At 42.3% G+C, this 18,451-nt stretch overlaps 1 protein-coding gene and 1 pseudogene across 2 annotated transcripts in view; both read right to left on the bottom strand.

Moving 5' to 3' along the window:
- The window catches only part of Ralbp1 (ralA binding protein 1), a 34,044-nt gene extending 26,271 nt beyond the window's left edge, over nucleotides 1-7,773 (bottom strand). The window contains exon 1 of one of the 2 annotated variants that reach the window (XM_015506034.2): nucleotides 7,626-7,773. The gene's annotated coding sequence lies outside the window, so the exon portion shown is untranslated. Of the gene's footprint in view, nucleotides 1-3,856; nucleotides 3,878-7,625 lie in introns of those variants that run through there. The other variant, XM_048806736.1, reaches the window with a different exon arrangement.
- Nucleotides 7,774-11,541: 3,768 nt separating this feature from the next.
- LOC107159425 lies at nucleotides 11,542-13,665 on the bottom strand (annotated as a pseudogene).
- Nucleotides 13,666-18,451: the final 4,786 nt, after the last annotated feature.

The raw sequence follows: 18,451 nt of genomic DNA, 5'->3' as shown, positions 1-18,451 counted from the left end.
AAAACCAGGCAGTAGAAGAAGCAATAGGGAGACCTGAGATTCCACCCTGGAGAGCCCCAGAGGGAAGGATCAGGAAAAGCCACTTGTGCCCAACCAGTCCACAGGGAGACCAGAGAGGAGTCCCCAAGGGCAGGAGAAATGCACACTGGAGACTGGAAGCATGGAACGGGGCAGAAGAGTACCAAATCCTCCTCCATCATGCTATCTTATGATGGATAATGTCAGCCACCAGGATCTCAAGAACAAGCAGCTGGATTATATGACTTCAAAATAAGGAAATACCAAAAGAAATACCTAACAGAGAAGAATTCCAACTGTGAGGGGTGCAAACAAGCTGGAGCAATTTCCACCTCAGGTCCAAGTGCTGTCTGGGTCCCCAGGACAACACCCAGGCTCAGGGGTTCTCCAGAAGGACCCATGGCATGCGTAGCACACGGCCGTGCTCACCGCTGGGATTTACTATGGAGAGGAACGCCGTGCAAAGCCGCAAAGGGAAGGCAGGGGTGCGAAGCCCACAGGACTTCAGGGCAAGCTTCCAGGGCCGTGGGTCATGCTGGATGTGACTGCATCCTCAGTAAGAGGGAGTGTGGTTGCCAGGCACCACAGCCATCAGCTCTGAGCTTCTCTTAAGGCTCTCCCAAAGGCTGCCTAACATGGACCCAAATTTCAGACTCTCGGCAAAAAAAAGCAGGTGCTCAGCCACATCTTACTTGTGCGTCACTGGGGAGCTGCTCACCTTGGGCCCCAGAGGCCAGCCTGCTGTGCCAGCTCTCTCCAACACAATCTCACTTCCTATGCCAGCCTGAGGAGTTACTCTGATTAGACTCCAAAATATTTTTAAAAATCCATATTCCACAAAAAGACTAGAAATCTTTCAAAATACAAGGGATTTTCTCTTAAGATATGAACATTACTATTCTTTTACATTTATGAGCTGAAATGGGACAGGGGTGACCTTTCAGACTATGCAGAACAGGCAGGAGGCCGAGTCTCACCAGGAGTGAAATGCTCTCCACGACAGACAGTCTCCAGTAAACACCAACCAGCATTCACTCAGGCGTGCCCATCCTCTTCCCGCACACCCCACAGGAGGACCCCCATCCAGCTCAGCTGTTGTATAACTCACCCTTCACTCTAGCAACACTGTCAGGGTGCACTGAACAGACTACACTCTGGAGTTAGTGCTTTTTTCTGTACCCTTCTTAAATGTCATCAGACTTAGGTGCTCATCCACACACTTTTAGTTAGAGCCCCAGATGTGACTCAAGAGAAATTCACTTAATCACATGGTGACTTCAGGTTTTCCACACAGCCTCCCAATATTGTACACTTTAATTATATATAATTAAAGCAATATGCCTAACTGGGTATGGTGGAGCACGCCTGTAATCCCAGTGACTTGGGAGGCTGAGACAGGAAGATTCAAGTTTGAGGCCAGCCTCAGCAACTTAGCCAGACTATTTCACAAAGGGCTGGGGATGTAGCTCAGTAGTAGAACAGCCCTAGTTCCATGTTCAGGAAACAAAGAGGCAGGGCAGGGGAAGGAAGAGTGAGCGAAGAGAGAAACAGTCATCCCCAGGTGTTCATGGGTGAAGTGGTTCCAGGAACCCTGTGGATACCAAAATCTGAAGAGGCCCAAGTGGTTTGTATAAAATGGTACAGTGTTTACATATAACCTACAACCCTCCCTTACACTTTGTCACTCAATTGGTTATAACACCTAATGCCATGTAGAGGCTATGTAAACAGCTGTTATGCTGTTCTGTTTAGAGAACAATGACAAGAAAAAAAAAACTGTACATGTTCAGTACAGGTACAATTTTGGCGAGTGTTTTTTGTTTGTGTTTTGATCCCCATTTGGTTGAATCCACAGATGTGGCACCTGTGGACACAGAGGGCCAACTGTATACTCACCTAAAGGCACCTAACGTGCACATTATGAAAGGTCACTAGCTATAAATGAGATTAACAGCACACAAAAATACCATTTTAGGACTGACAAATCACTTCATTTTTAAAGAATGGAAGTGATATGCAGTTTTATTCTCAACTATCAACAATAACTGGCTCTCAATTTTGTGCTCCTGAATTAATTTAACCTTCACTTCATAACGAATTACCACGTTTCATAAGTGTCAAGCTCCAAAAACAATTCTATCAGTATTTTTGTTTTCAATAATCTTATATGTAAAACATTCACATTTAAACAACCTTTCAGGATGATCTGTTTGAAAAACTTGATCCAAATATAAAGGACCCATGGCTCTATCACATCACAGGTGCTCAGCAAACATTGAGTCCCTTCTTCTCCGCATCACATCACCACTGTTCATAATGGACATCCGCACATTTACACACACCTTTAGTTATGTTATGACATGCCTCTGGAAGAACATGCAAGGAAATATAAGGAGCCATCCCTTGGGAGGGATCTTGGATGGCTGAGGAAAACGGGTAGAGAAGACACATGCTTTCACCCTTGCGAACTGTGAGCATGACCTTTAAAAAAAAAAAAAATGTTTTAAATGGTTTTAACTAAAAGTGCAACAATATTATTTTCTTCTCTTCTAACATCACCCTACAAGGGAACTGGAAATACAAAGATGGAGAGGCAGTGTAGGAAAGTAACGGGCTTTGGGGTCCAACAAATCGCCTGGACTCAACTCTAAGCAGTCTGGAACATGGGCTTGACCTTTCACTAACTGCCGCAATCTCCGTGCTGTTATCCAGCTACAAGGCAAAAGTACAAAAGTAATTTAAAAATATATGCCCCACATAAAAGTCTGGAAGAGTTTTACTGCTTTTCATTTCCTTAATTTTCTAATTGAAAAGCCCTTCAGAAAATTTCAGTTACATTTTTAAAATACTATATATTCAAGAAGACAAGAAACTTGAAAAAAAAATACAGCACCAGACATGATAAATAGTCATTTTTAATAAAACAAAAATAAGTAAAGGATAGGAACAAAATGCACATATAAAAGATGTTCTTAAAATGAAAGAACAGCAATGAGAAATGCCCTTTTGCACCTACCAATTTTCTAAAGGCAAACAAGTTCCACACCCAGGACTACAGAAGGTGGCAACACTAGGGACAGCACACCTCTGCAAGGAAGGGGTGAAGAAACAGTCTCTTACTGTTGGCAGAAGCATAAAGTGACATACATCAGAGACATCTTTAAAAAGCTAACAAATGAATACACTGGTCCAGCAATTCCAGGGTCAGAACCACAGCCCCCAAATACAAAACAATGAGCAGGATGTAAATAAAACAATATTTACCTCAACACTATGTCTGACAGCCAAAAAAATCTTCATTACCTTGTATCTTTAGAAATATAGCAGAGGGGCTGGGGGATGTGGCTCAAGCGGTAACGCACTTGCCTGTTATGCGCGGGGCACTAGGTTCGATCCTCAGCACCACATAAAAATAAAATAAAGATGTGTGTCCACTGAAAACTAGAAAATAAATATTAAAAAATTCTCTCTCTCTCTCTTCTCTCTCTCTTTAAAAAAAAAAAAAGAAAGAAACATAGCAGAGAAGAGAGAAAAGAAAAAAGTGCTACAAGAAACTCACTGAACTATCGTGATACAGGCAGCTTAACTGGCAAAGAAATAGCCAGAGAGACGGCTGGCTGGAGAGCTGGCTGGATGAACAACAGTGATGAAAGGGGCAGAATAAGGAAACCAAAGTCCACCCTCCATGACAGAAACGAAAAATTGGCAAAAACTGCCATAAACATCTTTTTCAGAACCCTGAAAACTACCCAAAAGCTTACAATAACCCAGACAGAGCTTACTCAGGAAAAACAACTGAATCTTGGTAAGAAACGAGTTTTGTGATGTTTTAACACACCCTCTGGTCACATCCTGGGGTCCCCAGATCAGTGACAGCCTTGAAAATCACAGCCTATATTTTTAGTACCAGTCAGCGGAATAAACCTCCTCAGCAAACACAGCGGTTGGCCTATCTGTGGACCCGTGAAACACCTGCTCAGAAGACCGGTTTTATCTGACCCAGCGCAACTGACCTGGAACTCTCCCAGAGCAGAAGTCACCATGGTGCGCGAGGAGTGCTGCCAGAAGCACTGACAGACACGTGGCTCGGCTACTGCAACTGAAGCAGTGGGTAACAGGCAAGCAATGATGAGCAACCGTCCTAAGAAGGCAGGCCACAGAACGCCACGGATGGGAAGATGGGCTTGGGACAGCGCCAGCTTCCTTTTAGGAATCCAGAGGCAGCCTGCATGCACAGAGGCTGTGCACGTAGGTGCTCAGCAAAGACTTGAGAAGGTTCTATACTCTGACCTGTCAAAGACCCTGAGGCTCTGCACAAACAGGAAACCACACTGGCTGAGTGCTTTAGGTGTCCCCAACAGGGGACAGCATACCTCTGCAAAGATGGAGATGCTTTTGCTTCCAAGAGTTTAAGAAAATCTCTTCCAATCATTGCCAAGTGAATAGAACAGAGCCTTCCACTGGCACACATGACAAACCCCACAGAAGTTACAATAATTAGTCCAGAAAAGCCAACTAAGGACAACTACAATGACCAGCAACAACAGCCTGGAGAAGGGGAATCTGACTTTCAGTTGTCATATTAGGATATTCACAAATGTTCAGCTTAAACAAAATTTGTGAGCATGCAAAGAAACAAGAAGAAACAGTCCATGCGCAGGAGACAACAGAATCACAGAAACTGCTTCCAAGAAGGCGTCACTGGACTTATTACATAAAAACTTTGTCAGATATTTTAAGCATATTCAAGCACCAAAGAAAACCATCTCAGGGCAGGGGTTGTGGCTCAGTGGTAGAGTGCTCATCTAGCATACACAAGGCACTGGGTTTCATCCTCAGCACCACATAAATGTAAAATAAAGATATTGTGTCTACCTAAAACTAATATATACACACACACACACACACATATATGGAAACCCTACCTAAAGAAAGGAAAGCAAGAGGATTCTGTCTCACTAAAAAGAGAAGTCTGAAGGCAGAGATTATCAAAAAATGAATCAAACAAATCCTGAAGTTGAAAAGGACAATAACAGAAATGAAAAATTTGCTGGAAGGACTCAAAAGCTGATCCAATCAGGCAGAACAAAGAATCATGAACTTAAAGAGAGTCAACTGAGATAGATCAGTCCAAGGATCACAATGAAAAAAGAATTAGGAGAATATAACAGAGCCTGAAAGGTATCTGGGACAACAAAAGACTGCAAATATTCATCACAGGAGTCCCCAAAGAAGAGAGGAAGGAGCAAAAAGAAAACCCGAGGACAGCATGAACCAAACTTCCCAACGTAAGGAAGAAACTTAACAAACTCAAGTAGGATAAACTGGAAGAGATGCCACCACAACAAGCCTAGACAGCTGAAAGACAAAGAATCTGGAAAAAAGCAAGAGGTTACTTACCAGATGCCAGAGACTAGAAGGCAGAGGCACGATGTAACCAGAGAACTGGGAAAAACCCATCAAGCAGAAGTCTTTATCTGGCACCTTTATCTTCAGAAATCCAAGGAAAATTAAGACATACCCAGATTAAGAAACACGGAGATCTCAACACTTAGAAGACTCACCTACCCTACAAGATACTCAACAGCATCCACACTAAAATGAAAGGACACTAGACAGTAACTCAAATCTACAAGAGAATAATAGCAAAGGTCACTACACAGGTAAATACAAAAACCGGTACAAATGTAGACTTGTCTGTATCTCTTTCCTTCTCTTGATTTAAATGACAATTGCATAAAGCAATAATTATAATCAGTGTTAAACATACAATATGTAAAGATGTATTTTATGACAATAACAGCATAAAGGGGGTGGGGTTATGTAGGACTAGTTTTTTATACTATTGAAATTAAGAAGGTATTAATCTGATACCTTAATCTGTTATAAACCTGTTGTCCTAGCTATGAGGGACACTGAAGCAGGAGGATCTCTCAAGACTATTGAGTTTAGGCAATATACTGAGACTCTGTCTTGCAAAAGAAACAAAACAAAATGAAATAGCAGTATGGAAGAAGTTCTTCTTTATTAGTAATTACTTTAAATATAAGCAAATTAAACTCCTCAATTAAAAGGCAGGTATTACTGGGCATGTTGGTACACACCTATAATTTAATCCCAGCAGTGTGGGAGGCTGAGGCAGGAGGATCACAAATTCAAAGCCAGCCTCAGCAACTTAGCCAGGACCTAAGCAACGTATTGAGACCCTGTCTCAAAAGAAAAACATAAAACAGGCTAGGGGTGCAGTTCAGCAGTTATGTGCCCCTGGGTTTAGTCCCCAGTACAACAACAACAAAAGACAGACATTGGCAATGGATTAAATAAATTACCCAACTATATGCTGTCCACTGACTCACTTTAGATTGAAAGGTACAGACAGGCTGAAAGTAAAAGGACAGAAAAAATATTCCATATGAAGAGTAACCAAGAGACTAGACTGGCTAGGCCAACCCTACACAAAATGGTCTGCCTCTTGAGTATTATGTAATGACAATGGTAAACCCATCAATAAAATATTAAAATCATGAACATATGTGCCTTTAATAACAAAGCCCACAAAAGACACAAACCAAAAAATGAGAGAACTGACAAGAGAAACAGTTCAACAACAGGAGGGCTCAATGATCCCTTTCAGTAACAGACAGAAAGACTGGAAAAATATATAAACCAATGACACCCAGCACAGCTGAAGAGCCACTCTGCCACACGACCTCAAGGGGACGTGGACCTTCTCCAGAACAGATCACCAAACAAGACTCGGGAAACACAAGAATGAAAATCAAGCATATTATGTTCTCTGATCATAACAAAATAAAACTGGAAATCAATAACAGACAAAAATGCCGCAAAGTAAAAAAGTACGTAGAAATTAGGCAACATGTTCAACAAACTAGGAATATAAGGGAATCCCTCACACTGAAAAGGTCACAGTGGAACCCACGGCTGACATCATAGCCAAGGTGAAATGCCGGAAGCTCTCTAAGAGCAGGAAGAAGATGAGTAAGGGTGCCCTTCCACTCAGCACAGCTCTCCCGGGGACCAGGGAAGACAGAATGAAAAGATCTCTCCGCAAGAGGAAAAGGTGGACCTGCTGCTCTCAGTGGATGGCAGGATCTTATATAGAAACCCCAAACAAATACACTAGAAAACGACTGGGTAAAGGAATGCAGCAAAGTTACAAGACACACAATGAAGACAGAAAATACGCAGTGAATATGACAAAAAGGAAATGAAAGACTTACAAAATGAAAACTTATGCTGAAAGAAATGAAAGGAAATCTAAATAAATGGAAAGACATTCAGATTGACAGCCAGAGAACTTAACACAGATGGTCCCAACTTAGGATGCGTCAGCTAAAGATCCCCCCCACTTCATGTGGCTTTACCAGGACGCAAGTGTGTTGTACTGGGGAGCACCTGGACTTCCTGTGGTTCAACTCAGGATTTTTTGATTTACAACGAATTTATCATGGCATCAGCTGCATTTTCAACTTAAAATATTTTTTAGATTTACAATGGGTGTTATGGCATGGCTCTGCAATGTCCCCAGAGCCTCCTGTGTTCAGAGGTAGGATTCTGGGAAAGCACTGGATCATAAGGGCTCTGACCTCCTCAGTGGATTACTCCACTGATCCTGGCTGAAGAGACTAGCACGGGGTGGTCCCACTTGGAGAGAAGTCACTGCTGAGTGCCCTGGGAGGGCCTATCCTTCCTCTCTCCTCCCTCTGCTTCTTGGGGGCCTTGAGCTGACAGCTTCTTCTGCCATGCCCATTTGCAAGGGGCCCTGAAGAGCCAAAAGAGAAAAACGAACAAAGCTGAGAGTCACACTTCTTGATTCCAAAACATACTACAGAGCTACAGTAATTAAAAGAATATGTGATACCAGCAGGATAAATATGTTGACCAATGGACATGAACTGAGAGTCCAGAAATAAACCCAAATATCTGCGGTCAATTAATTTTCACCAAGGAAGTCAGGAGAGAATGATCTCATCAGATGGGGCAGCTGTGACAACTGTGATAACTGGCTTACCACAACCAATAAAATAAACCCTCTCACCATAAACAAAAGTAGCTCAATGTGGATCAACACCTAAATATAAGAACTAAAACCAAAGACCTCTTAGAGGAAAGAGGAGAGTAATTTTTTTTTTTTTTTTTTTTTTTTTTTTTTTTGGTACCAGGGATTTCAAACCCAGGGGCACTTAACCACGAACCACATCCCCAGCCCTCTTTTTACATTTTATTTAGAGACGGGGTCTCACTTAGTTACTCAGGTCCTCGCTAAGTTGCTGAGGTTGGCTTTGAACTCACGATCCTCCTGACTCAGCCTCCTGAGCTGCTTGGACAACAGGCCTTGGCCCCCTGCCTGGGACAGCCTTCTCAGGCCCTGCCTCCGCCATCTTGGTGTCCCTAAAGGAATGAGGGCTGGGGGTGTGGCTCAGTAGTAGAGCACTTGCCTAGCTTGTGTCAGGCCCAGGGTTCCATCTCTAGTGCTGAAAATCAAACAAGTTGGAAACAGACATAGCATGTAAGCAGTCATTAGGAGGCACGGCCAGATGTAAAAGTAGACTTAAATGACAATATTGCTAGCGACAAAGAGGGATGTTTTATTATGGTAAAGGGTAAGGACTATGGCAAAGGGGTAGGAAAACACAAAAGTTAAAAATATCCATGCACCTGAAAATAGGAACCCCCCCTAAAATAATGCAGAAATCACAAGAAATGAAAACAAACTGAAATACTAGTCATATGTAGGAAACTTCACCTAGAATAACAAAATATACATGTTATTTTTTAAAAATTATCTTTTTGGTACCAGGAATTGAACCCAGGGCACTTAACCACTAAACCACATCCCCAACCCTTTTTACTTTTTATTTTGAGACAGGGTCTCACTGAGTTGCTTAGGGCCTCGCTAAGTTGCTGAGGCTGGCTTTGAATTCATGATCCTCCTGCCTCAGCCTCCCGAGCTACTGGTATTATAGGTATGTACTACAGCACCTGGCTACACCTTTTTTGAGTACAAATAAAAGCTTGTGCAGGATAGACCATAAGGTTTGACAAAACCCAAGTATCTGTACAATTCTAAAATATAGAAAACATTTGAAATATGTTCTCCTACCACAATGAAATTAAATTAGAAATCAACAAGAGAGAGAAATCTGAGAAATATCTACATGTTTGGAAATTAGACAACATATTTGTAAATAACCAATGAGCCAAAGAAGAAATCATAAGGAAAAGTTAAAAAAAATACCCTTTTTCTTTTCTTTTTGCAGATCTGGGGATCAAACCCAAGGCCTTGCACATACTGGACAAGTGCTCTAACACTGATCTGCACCCCAGCTCCAGAAAGTACTTTAAAATGAATGAAAACAAAACCATGACATATCAACTCCACGTGAAGGGAGGGACCTATAGCTACACTTGGAGGAAAGTCGGTGACACGCCTCACTTATCTTAGAACCAAGGCACTCAGAAGGTAGAGGGAGTACAACCTAAATTGAATAGAAGCAAGGAAATGAAATGATGGAGAGAACACAAATTAATGAGTTAGGAACAGAATAGAAAAAAGACCCAAAAACTTGTTCTTTGAAAAAAACAAATTAGGCTAGGTGCAGTGGTGCACACGTGTAATCCCAGAGACTTGGGAGGCTGAGGAAGGAGGATTACAAGTTCAGAGTCAGCCCTAAGCAATTTAGAGAGACCCTGCCTCTAAATAAAATATAAAAGAGGGCTGGGAAGGGGTTGGGGTTGTGGCTCAGTGGTAGAGTGCTTGCCTAGCACGTGCGAGGCCCTGGGTTTGATCCTGAGCACCACATAAAAATAAAATAAATGTATTATGTCCAACTACAACTAAGAGATAAAATATTATTTAAAAGGGAGGAGGGGGCTAGGAATGTGGCTCTGTGGTTAAGTGCCCCTCAGTTCTATTCCCAGTATAAAAAGAAAAAAAAAAGAGAGAATGAATTGATAAACTTTTAGCTGGGCTAAGGAAAAGAAAGAAGACATAAATTACCAAAATAGAAATGAAAAGAGGGGGATTGTCTGAATTTGCAATCTTGTGGGTAGCAGGGTGGCTGGGGTTGCACTAGCAGCATTGAGATACCTAGCAAAAGTAGCTCTGATTTCACGAGTTTGCATACATTCAGCCAGCAGGTCCCTGAAGTTATGATCTGGGGCACGTGTTTCCTCTGTAAGCCTTGAATCCATTCATGTATTTCTGACATTTGTGAAAACTTGCTTTATGATATGCATAGTTTGGCTTGCATAGTGATTCTGAAAGACCAAAGCAAATGTTGTTGTGTAATACAGTGGTGGTAGTCTAATTACTCTTAATAATAGGAAATCAGTGTGGAGCAAAAATATGCACCAGGAATCAGTAGATGGAATGCGGCTTTCCACCCCTAGGCTTTTATTTTATTTTCAAATAAAATATTTAATTACAAAAAATATGTATAAAAAGAGGGAGAACACTACAGACTTAACGGAAATGATGAGCATTAGAAAGAAATATGAAAATCAAAATTATAATAATTAAAAAAAATTTTAGATGAAAATGGAGGAATTCTTAGGGAGAAGGAATAACTAAAGCTGACTTCAGAAAATCTTTTTTTCCCACTTGGTGGTTCTGGGGATGGCTTTGTACAAGCTGGGCAAGTGCTCTACCACCAAGCCACATCCCAGCCCTTTTTATTTTTCATTTTGAGACAGGGTCTCACTAAAAGTTGCCCAAACTGGCCTTGAGCTTTCGATAATCCTGCCTCAGAATCCTGAGTCTCTGGGATGACAGGCGTGCACCCTGCATTCCACTTAGAAAAACTTAACAGACACATGTTGAGTTTTGAAAAATTAAATTAAAAAATACAATTCTTTCCACAAAGAAAAACTCGGGTCCATTTATCTTCACTAGTGTATTCTATGAGATAGTTAAGAAAAAATTACATAATCTATTAAAGCTCTTTTAGAAAATAGAGGAATAAGGAACATTTCCCAGCTCATTTTATGAGGCCTGTATGATCTTGGTAACAGCCATGGACATCAGCACAAAACAGAAATGCAGACCAATAACCTTCATGAATCATACATTCTAACAGGGTCAATTTTCTGGCACTTGAATTACGTCTCAGAAATGCTATTTTTATTTTTTAAATGAAGTTATAGGACTTCTTTTTTGATACATCCCCAGCTCTTTTTATTTATTTATTTTTAAAATTATTATTATTATTATTATTGGTACCAGGAATTGAACTCAGGAGAGCTTAATCACTAAGTCACATCTCCACCCCTTTTTATATTTTTTTTATTTACAGACAGGGGTTCACTGAGTTCCTCAGGGCCACACTAAGTTGCTGAGGCTGGCTTTGAACCTGTGATTCTCCTGCTTTAGCCTCCCAAGCCACTGGGAGTACAGGCAGGTGTGCACCACCACACCGGGCCTACTTTTTATTTTTTATTTTGAGACAGGGGCTTGCTAAGTAGCCCAGGCTCGCCTGGAACTTGAAATCCTCCTGCCTCAACCTCCCATGTCACTGGGAGGCATATAATCTGGCAGAAATTTCCTTTTTTTTTTTTTTTTGGTGTGCTGTGTTTAAAAGATAAGACCTTTGGAACGCATTAGAAAAACAACACCAGAACCACAGGACTCTGCCTTTCCTTTTTGTAACAGTTGCCCTCATTCCTTGCTGCTGTAAACAACTACTCTGGTCTTGCCTGTGGTCACTCACAATTGGCAGTGGGTTTAGCTGGGGCAATGCGATGGCTAACAGTCTCTCTGCAATGGTCTCTCCACACTAGACTCGCCCCCATTCCCTATACACAAGCATTGTTTATTCCCCCACTTACAATATCATTTATTTATTTAACTTATTTTCAGGAACAATTTGGTTTTAATTTCTTTAGTGGGGAATTGTGGAAAATGTGGAACATTAAGGATTTCAGTTATTTTGAGGACTTTCTTTTTAAGGGATGACCGTGAAAAAGGCATGTTCCAAGGTTCTCTGTCACATCCTCCGACACACCCTGGGAAAAGGCCAAGGGCTAACTTTGCTGGTATGCACAGCCCTCTCCTAGGTTCAGCTTTGTTACCTCATAGAAGTTCAATTAAAATTAACTGTTGCAAAGTTTAATTAAAAGCACAATCTACAAATAGTTAAGATATTTTCAAAAGCATTTCCAAGTTCAGAATGAAAAAAAATGTACATAATATATAATCAAATACCAGTGGCTTCAGGTCCCTGCTCCTTCATAACCGTCCGTGTGATCTGCGCAATTGTTCTCTACAATGGGGAAGGAATGGAAATCCCCATTGCTTTTTCAACTCCACACATGCTTACAAGGCACCTGGAGTTACTTGCTGGGCAAGTTCTTCAAAATTATTAGTCACCTGTTCGGCAAGGTGCATTTCTCTGTATCATAGACCCAAGGGACAGGTTATACTGGGAGGGGTTCTAGGGCTTGGTCGCTTGTTCTAAGCTTCCTGGAGCACCCCCAGCAATCTCATGGTGTCCTCGAGTTTCTCGGAAACACTTCAGCCTCTTCAGGACCACACTTCACCTGGAGCACCAGGGTGTTCCTGCTTGCAGTGCTGTGAGCCTGTCGTGAGCGCAAAATGCCCACTGGCTCTACTTCTGTAATCCAGGGTCCTAACCTGGCCTTCTTCTTGAGGCAGTGATGTCTCGACTCCTGCCCTCCTTCTGTTGAAACATCCAGTAAACTATCTGCCATCACAGATGAATTATCTTGGCATGTGGCCAAAGATTCACGGCTGCTGAAATCACTTGGAAGGTCGGAGTCTTCCCATGGGTTGAGCAGATTAAATCAGGCTCATCCTGAGGGATGTTTGCCGATGTGGAGTCGTAATGTGGGGCATGAGAACCGTGGGGTCCACAATTGAGTATAACACTGGGGTTACTTTGCTCCGTTCATGCCCTTGGAACAGCTGCAAGGCATTCACTGCAGAGGGAAGCCTCCCGCTGGCCTTCCCAGTCTCACAGGGCAGTCGCCTGGTTCTCCTACAAGGAGAGCCACATGGTGGAGAAGTCCCAGGGCTCACCTAGTTTTCTTCTTTCAAATTGGCACTAACAGTTGGCTGGCCGCTGGGTCAGCTCCCACCTGAGTCCTGGACAGACCGGTCAGTCTGCTCCTCTTCCCTTTTGGAGGCGCTGCTTCTCCACTATCTTAAGCACATCTGAGTCTTTCTTTTTATTGTCCTTATTGGGACTTTTGAAGGCTTGGGTTTTGGCGCCTACATTGTCCCCCCCCCCACCCCCCATGGCTGGCAGCCTCTGTCCTCCCTGCTCTGCCAGGCAACTGTTCTTTCTGCTTTTGAGTTTTCTGCAAGTCTGCTGTGAAGTCTATGTTCTCCTTCAGCTCTGGATTCTTTCCTGGCTAAGAATTTTCATTCCTGAGTGCAAAAGCTTCTTTGCAACTTTACAGTAAATGGTCTCTGGCTTGTTATGAATCACAGCATTGTTGCACATTAGTTGGAAATTATCCTTTAGTTCTTCCATGGACTGGAGTCTCTGTTCTTGATCTTTTCTTTCATGGTACTAAAATCCAAGGGGTGTTTAATGCTCATGGAATAGCCAGGAGCAATAGAAATTAAAAGAAAGCATTTGGGTCTTTTCTTTGCAATTGTCTCATCAGTTGATTCAAAGCCTCTTCTTTTTAAAATTTTTTTAAAATTTTTTTAAATTTTTTCATTATTTACTTATTAATTAGTTGTAGTTGGACACAATAACTTTATTTTATTTATTTATTTTTATGTGGTGCTAAGGATCTAACCCAGGGCCTCACAAGTGCTCTACTGCTGAGCTACCATCCCAGCCCCATCAAAGCTTCTTGAAGGGGTGTCTGTTCTACTTCTTGTTGGCTAAAGAGCTTTTGAGAAGCTTCTCAGGGTCAAGTCTAATCTTACAGGGACATGACCCTGGAGGTGTTTCTCTGCCTTGCTTTGCACAGGGTCTCGATCTCACCAGATCATAGTGTGAGGCCCATTGTGAGAAGATGGCCTCCACAAAGCAAGTCACATGTCAAGTCCCAGATGCCAGGAATGGAAAAATAGACTCTGCCCCTAGATAAGAGGCCCCCAAAATAATTTTTAGCCATTTATTTGCAAGAACCTCCTTGATTTCTGAAATAATGTGTTATGCCCCTCCAGGCCCTACACATCATTTCAAATGAAAGCTGTGGATGAACCAGCTGTCTTTTCGGCCAACATGGAAGGAAGGACAAGAACCGAAGTCACACGCACACTCCACAGCCTGATTCTGATGACTGGTAGAGCACCTGGCATGCAGTAGGTGATTAATCCATTTTTGTGCAACACAGCCACTAGAACTCTTGGTAGGAAGTGACAGAAATCACATTCAACCTGAAACCAAAAAGGAGGGTCTCCTGATACACGAGACCAGGAAGCCTAGTCCTAGCCACAGCTAGGTGTAGGGCTTCTGCACCTGGTCAGGACTTGCCCTCCTCCTCGGGCTTTCCCCTTTTTGGTGTCAGGCTCACAGGCTGGCAGTCTAGTCTCCCCACAAGGTGACACTGCCCAGCAAAGCGTGTGTTCTCAGGTACTATGAATGTCTTCTTCCTCTGTTTGTGATGCCAACATCTGCCACACACAGAACCACTGGGTCAAGAACTACATGTAAGTTAACACATGTGACAACACAGTGACTGAGAGCATGAGCTTGGGAGCCAGTCTGTCTCGGTTTAACCCTCCATCTCTGAAAGTCCTAGATCACACTGAGTGCTTTCTAGCTAACACTATAGAGGGAAGTTATTCTTTTTTTTTTTTTGGTGTGGGGGATTAAACTCAGGGGCACTCAACCACTGAGCCACATCCTCAGTCCTATTTTGTATTTTTTTATTTAGAGACAGGGTCTCACTAAGTTGCTTAGTGCCTGGCCATTGCTGAGGCTGGTTTTGAACTCGAGATTCTCCTGTCTGAGCCTCCTGAGCTGCTGGGATCACAGGTATGTGCCACCATGCTGGGCTGAAGACAGTTATTCTTGTATTTGACTATGACTGTGTTTGAATGTTCCCTGCAGTCCTCGAGATTAACAATAAAGGTACACTAATGATGTGACTTGAAATCTGGCACGGGGGATGGGTCATGGAGAAGCCACTGTTAAGCACTTCACTTTATACTTGTACATCTCTGCTAAGTTCCTCTTTCTCATTCCCTGCGGAGGTCGAGATCGAATTACTTTTAAATTCCTCCTTTCCTTCTGAGTTTAGATAGATTGTTAATTCCCCCTCCTCAAAAGAAAACAGCAGAGCTTGTTCTATTTGTAGACTTTCCCCCTCTGCTTCATTATAGACCAGATGGAGAAGACAACACAGGCTGGCCATCATGTTGGCTGATTGTTGAAAATAAGTGAACACCCTCAACCTTGGATCAAGGACCTAGGAATTAAACCAGAGACCCTGAGCCTAATGGAAGAAAAAGTAGGCCCTAATCTCCATCATGTGGGATTAGGCCCCAACTTCCTTAATAAGACTCCTATAGCACAAGAATCAAAACTAAGAACCAATAAATGGGATGGATACAAATTAAAAGGCTTTTTCTTTGTAAAAGAAACAATCAGTGAGGTAAATAGAGAGCCTACAGAATGGGAGCAAATCTTTACCTCAAGCACATCAGATAGAGCACTAATCTCTAGGATATATAAAGTACTCAAAAACCTTAAAAAACAAATAACCCAATCAATAAATTGGCCAAAGAACTGAACAGACACTTCTCATAAGAGGATCTACAATCAATCAACAAACATATGAAAAAATGTTCAAATCTCTAGCAATTAGAGAAATGCAAATCAAAACTAAGATTTTATATCACTCTAGTCAGAATGGCAGCTATTAAGAATACAAACAACAATAAGTGTTGGTGAGGATGTGGGGGAAAAGGCACACTCATACATTGTTGGAGGGACTGCAAATTGGTGCAGCCAATATGGAAAGTATGTGATTTCTTGGAAAACTGGGAATGGAACCACCATGTGACCCAGCTATCCCTCTCCTCGGTCTATACCCAAAGGACTTAAAAACAGCATACTTCAGGGACACAGCCACATCAATGTTTATAGCACAATTCACAAGAGCTAAACTGTGGAACCAATGCAGATGCCCTTCAGTAGATGAGTGGATAAAGAAACTGTGGTACATATACACAATGGATAAAAGGGAATAAAATCATGGAATTTGCAGGTAAATCGATGGAGTTGGAGAACATAATGTTGAGTGAAGCAAGCCAATCCCCCAAAACCAAAAGCCAAATGTTTTATTTGATATGAGGATGCTGACTCATAATGGCAATGTGGGGAGCATGGGAAGAATGGAGGAACTTTAGATAGGGCAAAGGGGAGGGAGGGGAAGGAAGGGGAGAAGGGGGTAGGATTGATGGTGGAATAGTTAGCATCATTACCCAAAGTACATGTATGAAGACAAATGGTGTGAAAATACTTTGTGTACAATCAGTAACTTGAAAAATTGTGCTCTATGTGTGTAATATGAAATGAATTGCATTCTGCCATCGTGTATAATTAATTATAATAAATAAATAATTTAATTTAAAAATAGAATAAAATACAAAAAGAAAATAAGTGAACACAACCTTCTCTGGTTCCATCCGAGTCCTAAAGACTTTCCAAGAGTAAGTAAACTATGAAGCGAGATTACACTTAGGGACTGCAAATTGGTGCCACCAATATGGAAAGTATGGAGATTCCTTGGAAAACTTACTTCCATTCATCCAGCTCAGCATAGTTATTTTAAGTTTCCACCAAAAGTCATGAAGACAATGATTTGTTCAATCATTTCTGGGGGAATAAAGTTAAAATTTGTGTCATAGAATAAATTATAGGGCTAGGGCTGCAGCTCATTGGTAAAGCATTTGCCTAGCAGCGTGAGGCACTGGGTTCTGTCCTTAGCATCACATAAAAATAAACAAATCAAATAAAGGTATTCTGTCCATCTTGACACACCACGGGGACTCACCTGAAAACCCCCACCTCACCTCCCAGGCTTTCGGAAGCGCTGAGTGGTGTTGCTCAGTCACATTGTGTGTCATGAGGCAGACCGCGGGCTGCAGCCCTGTCTGCGTCTCTTTCCTTCCTGTCTGTCCCCACCTCTTTCCCTTGGTAGCCAGCACTGGAGATTTCAGTCCTGCTGGATTCCACCATTCATGGGACACGCTCCTTTAACAAATGAATTTCTAGTTTTCAAGTGTCAGGAAGTCAGTCTATCTCCTCACTGAAGTTGAAGCAAAAAAAGGGCCTTAGCCAAAACAGGGCTTCGAAGTTTGAAGTTTGAAGTTTGAAGCCATCAAACTGTTGACTTATTGGAATTTCTTCATAGTTGCTATGTAGTTGCTATCGGGAGCTTCTGGAACTAGATAGGACTGTAAGAACAGGGTGGTTCTACCCGGGATGTCAGTGTGGGGGCCAATTACCAAGGGCCACCAATCAACATAACCTCCAGGGAGCTGGATTCCAAAGGGCAGGAGCCCTCCTGCTAAATAAAGGAGGAGAAAGGTCCCTCTAGTGAACAGAGAGAGTTCCTGGAGCCAGGCTTGGTGGCACAAACCTGTGATCCCAGCCCCCAGGACTCTGAGGCAGAAGATTCAAAGCCAGCCTCAGCAACTTAGTGAGGCCCTAAGTAACTCAGTTAGATCCTATCTCTAAATAAAATATTAAAAGTGTTGTGAATGTGGCTCAGCGGTAAAGCACCTCTGGGTTTAATATCTGAAACAAGGCAAAAAAAAAAAAAATGTTCCTGGGCTGGGATGCAGCTCTGAGGAGGAGCAGACGCCCAGCATGTGTGGATCCTAGGCTTGGCCCACAGTCCAGGGTGAGGGTCCCTTTGCTGCACATTTTAGCTTGCGTGGCAGGGGCTGCAGGGCCAGCAGCTACAGCACAGCAGTACTGGAGGACAGTCGGCAGGTGCAGGCCTCCTAACAAAGACTGAAGCATGCAGAAGCGGTGACCCCAAAATTTATTCCAAGGTTATTTATAACCAGATGAATGAGGCTTGCAAGAGAATATTTATGATATTGTTTTTAATAATGAAAGGTTTGTTAGCATAGGATTAAGTCAATTATGATAAATCCATTGTAGTAGACAGTGTCTTTCTTTTAAAAAGCGGATCTTCATGTGTTGACATGGATGGGGCCTACTAGACAGCAGACAGCAAGATGTTAGTTACCTCCATGGGACAAATATGAGAATATGTCCATCTTCTCTGTGTTAAGCTAGGTCTTTAAAAAAAAAAAGCCATGGATTGGGCTGGGGCTGGGGCTCAGTGATGGAGCACTTGCCTAGCCTGTGTGAGGCACTGGGTTCAATTCTCAGCACCACATATAAATAAACAAAATAAAGGTCCATTGGGGGGGGAATATATATATATATATATATATATATATATACATATA

The sequence above is a fragment of the Marmota marmota genome, unplaced genomic scaffold (genome assembly GCF_001458135.2).
Source record: "Marmota marmota marmota unplaced genomic scaffold, marMar, whole genome shotgun sequence".
Lineage (NCBI taxonomy): Eukaryota > Metazoa > Chordata > Mammalia > Rodentia > Sciuridae > Marmota > Marmota marmota.
The sequence above is the reverse complement of the archived record's forward strand: the minus strand, read 5'-3'. Positions and strand labels throughout refer to the sequence as shown.